At 41.0% G+C, this 4512-nt stretch overlaps 1 long non-coding RNA gene across 1 annotated transcript; it reads left to right on the top strand.

The window, feature by feature from the left end:
• The first annotated feature begins 854 nt into the window (after positions 1-854).
• Positions 855-3225, top strand: LOC142487184 (uncharacterized). The gene is made up of 2 exons (XR_012799160.1): positions 855-1262; positions 2913-3225. It is a non-coding gene; the product is annotated as an uncharacterized LOC142487184 (long non-coding RNA).
• The last annotated feature ends 1287 nt before the right edge of the window (positions 3226-4512 follow it).

The raw sequence follows: 4512 nt of genomic DNA, 5'->3' as shown, positions 1-4512 counted from the left end.
CAAGTATTTAGTAGACACTGTAAGTGAGTAGGGCATCTCCTTGACAAAATATTCTGGCTAAACATAAAAAATGTGGTTCATCTTCACAATAAGTTTGTTTTGAAAAATGATTTAAATCCTTTAAAAGAATAGATACCTGTAAAAAGTCTACCATTCAAAGTCCTGTGTGATTTGGGAGCACTACGTTTTACAGAGGTTTAGTTGATCACCGTACAATATTTTATGATTTAATTTAATAAACCTTAGTTTTCTCCTATCTAAGCACACTGAGACAGTTCTTGACGAAAAAAGTGCAATCTACTCTAAATACCCACAAAACTAAAACGCTTAGAAACCATTTGCCTATCTATCTATCTATCTATCTATCTATCTATCTATCTATCTATCTATCTATCTATCTATCTATCTATCTATCTATCTCATACACAGAGGGTGAATACCGCATCAACTACCAATAAATATGTGCAATGTCTAAACCTATCTTAGCCAGAAAAAATATATCTGAAAAAGAAATCACAGAAAACACATTAACTGCTAGGCGGTGCTAGAGGAATATATATATATATATATATATATATATATATATATATATATATATATATATATATATATATATATATATATATATGTGTGTGTGTGTGAGTGTATATGTGTGTTGCCATTTTTCCTGTTGGCTACTTACCTGTCCTGCCTAACACATAAGCCCTGGTACCAGTGTTAGGGTTAAATCTATGCCCTTCTGAAATAAGCAGCATCCTTGAGTGACAGGGGGGGGGGTTGGCCTGAGGCCTAGGTGCAGCCCACACTGTGCTGAGACCTGAAGTAACAGTTGGGAGTGGGCAGTTGGGAATTGACAGTTGGGAGTTTGAGTCTCCCTTGAGGGGAGTGGGTTGTTGTTCTATCCCCTCCCGCAGGGGACTGGGAGCAGTTACCCCTTACTTCACCCAGGAGTAGGGGAGAAAAGGATAGACATTTGGGGCCTCAAGCCCTGGGGGTTGATTCCAGGTACCAGAGGAAATGCATTGTTGATTGTGTACGGCTGTACTCAATAAAGATCAGTTGCTGTTTTTATACTCCTGCCTGTGACTTCAGTTTGTCAGGGGGAGTGCAAGATGGTTTTCCTGCAAGAACTGCACCCAGCTCTGCTGGGGCCTGCGGGGAATGGAGGCGCTGAACTCAGAAAGAGCTGAGAATATCCTGAAACCTGTCCTGTCTTCCCCACTACCATTGGCGGACACTCAGCAAAACTGTAAGCCTCACAGGTACAGCGCAGTGAGAGTACAGCTAACAGTACCTGTTGCGCACACACACACACAAGCAGGTTTATGCATATGGACTTTAACTCAGGCTTAGTTGAAAAGTGAAAAGCTGTCTACTACGGCAGGCATATGCTTATAGGAGTCCATGTTAAAATGGATTTGAAGCAAAGGGTGACATGCTCATTTGCATGTCATTACCCAGAATCCGTTGCTGCAGTAGAAGCATTGTATGCTAAGAGATAATGGAGAAAAGCAGGATCTGCCTGATTGATTTGAAAATGCTCACTGGTGATTTTTCATTTTGCTGTATCAATATATAGCACACACATCACTTCTATGATTGTGCGGTGACACTGCTTCTCTACAGTATGTCAAGTAAGCTGTGATCTCCATTCAAATAAATAAAGCTGAAAGCTTACCTGACATACAGGAGAGCTTTGGGTTTTGCAGTATATTCAATAGATGCATATAAGAGAAAATATCATTAAAGTTTATTTTGCAAAAAAATAAAACTAGAAGAAAATGATCCTTTCTGAAGTACATTATCTGTTAATATCCACTAAAAACCATTAGGACAGAGTTAAATACAGAGCTCTAGATGAATGACTGAAAAAGTACACCACTTGACCTACCATAAAGAAAATGATTTCTTGGACTGGCACCTAATCAGTCTATTGCTTAATTTCCTTTAATCTGTCAGTTAATTTAGTGGATGTCCAGTCATTGATCCATATATGGTGACCCTGAAGCAAACACTTTTGTCAAACATTGTGCTCAAATCAATTAAATGGGTTGCTAATTAAAGCTCTCTAATATTTCGGTGAACCTTTTTCTGGGAAGACTTATTCCTGACACCTAACCTCTCAAGGACACAGTCATAAATAATGTCTTGTGAGCAGCACAATGCAGTACAGCAATCATATTCCCAAACTACTCCATGTGTCATAAATAAAACCTGTGGCATGATGTTAATGGAACAATTAAAAATAAAGGTTCACATGGTTGACCTTCACCTCAAATGTATAAAGCTCTCAAATTAGGTCACTGTGTTTCCATTATTACCTGTTCTTTTTTTTTCGTTGTAAAGTTCTTACATTTCTTCTGTTGTTTTCTTCACAAAGTGTTCTGGAAAAAATAATAATACAAAGAATAAGGGATAAAAATATGAATAGTCTAATGCATCAAGTAGCAAAAGGTCATCAAATATCACATTTTGATGAAATTCAGAATTTCATAGATAAAGGTCAGGTTTCAATTAGTATGCACAAGGTTCTTTTCTTCTTCATTTACACAACATTTATTTAGAATTAAAAGTTTTCAAACGGCATATAGCTGAGTGTTTGAACAAATAATTGCTATTCACCCCTTCACATTACACATATTGAACCTTGTCATTGCTAATCCTTTACCATCTCTATCTTTGTTTGTGTTACCAACGCTTCCATACACCAAATAGTGGCTTTAATTGAAAAGTGTCCAGCGCTGCATAGTATGTATTGATTGCAAACAGGTGTCTTTAATCGGAAATGAAAAGTTGGAGCAATGCCAGAATTTCTTTTGTGCAAATCTAGCTTTTGTTATTTTGTAAAAATATAATATCCATCATTAACTGAAAACAGCAATTCACCCACTTACATTTTTTTTTTAAAACAGCATCTGCCCTGGAGATAAACCACAGGACCCCAACCCTTTGTTGCAGAGAAATACAATGTAAAACAAAAACCCCAACAGGAATGCTTGGAAAACAATATGGCAGCCTTGGACAGCAGCAATCCTGCAGCGAATAGGAAGCTGTGATATCATGGGGAGATGACCCTGCAGTTTTCTATGGGGTGACCACTTGGCTATAGTGGATTTTCAAAAACGAGCTAGCAAAAATAAAGTTCTATTTCTGTGTAACTGGGGAAAGTGAGGGGCTAATTACAGTAAATAAACGAGGCAACATGGTCTCCTGCTTTCATTTTAATATTGTAGATGTAAATTACTAATCATGGAAACCGTACGGTGTACTGTACGTAAGATGTTTCATAGATATTACAAGAGAGCCAAACCAAGTCAGGCTGATGTAAGAGTTTATTTTCATTTATTTAATATTGTATAGTGTTCTGAGATTTTGGGGCCATTTCACAAAGCAGTGATAAGTGGTTTTAAGTGCAATACTGCCTGCTGTGCTATTCACAAAGCAGTGATAAAAGTGCAGTATCGCGCTATAATGGCTTTTTACCACCAATAAACAGTCAGTGAAAAAAAAGTCACACGATAGGCCAAAAAATTGCATAACACGCCGTTTTTTTGCCAGTAAGCGATATTCACAAAGCAGTGATAACTGAATCGTGCTATAAAAGCTTGCCAGTTTTTTTCACCAGCTAAAGGCTGGCGCAAAAGACATTGAGACATGCATAAAAGTATAAACAAATATTTTTCTGCACAGTATTGATACCAGAGGCCGGCGGGTATTGCAGTGAATATCTGTGTGTCCCCTGGGGTTCCCAGGTGTTGCAGTGAATATCTGTGTGTCCCCCGGGGTTCCCAGGTGTTGCAGTGAATATCTGTGTGTCCCCCGGGGTTCCCAGGTGTTGCAGTGAATATCTGTGTGTCCCCCGGGGTTCCCAGGTGTTGCAGTGAATATCTGTGTGTCCCCTGGGGGTCCCGGGTATTGCAGTGAATATCTGTGTGTCCCCTGGGGTCCCCGGGTATTGCAGTGAATATCTGTGTGTCCCCCGGGGTTCCCAGGTGTTGCAGTGAATATCTGTGTGTCCCCCGGGGTTCCCAGGTGTTGCAGTGAATATCTGTGTGTCCCCTGGGGGTCCCGGGTATTGCAGTGAATATCTGTGTGTCCCCTGGGGTTCCCAGGTGTTGCAGTGAATATCTGTGTGTCCCCCGGGGTTCCCAGGTGTTGCAGTGAATATCTGTGTGTCCCCCGGGGTTCCCAGGTGTTGCAGTGAATATCTGTGTGTCCCCCGGGGTTCCCAGGTGTTGCAGTGAATATCTGTGTGTCCCCTGGGGTTCCCAGGTGTTGCAGTGAATATCTGTGTGTCCCCTGGGGTCCCGGGTATTGCAGTGAATATCTGTGTGTCCCCCGGGGTCCCCGGGTATTGCAGTGAATATCTGTGTGTCCCCTGGGGTTCCCAGGTGTTGCAGTGAATATCTGTGTGTCCCCTGGGGGTCCCGGGTATTGCAGTGAATATATGTGTGTCCCCCGGGGTCCCCGGGTATTGCAGTGAATATCTGTGTGTCCCCCGGGGTCCCTGGG

This window comes from Ascaphus truei, chromosome 2 (assembly GCF_040206685.1).
Source record: "Ascaphus truei isolate aAscTru1 chromosome 2, aAscTru1.hap1, whole genome shotgun sequence".
Lineage (NCBI taxonomy): Eukaryota > Metazoa > Chordata > Amphibia > Anura > Ascaphidae > Ascaphus > Ascaphus truei.
The sequence above is the reverse complement of the archived record's forward strand: the minus strand, read 5'-3'. Positions and strand labels throughout refer to the sequence as shown.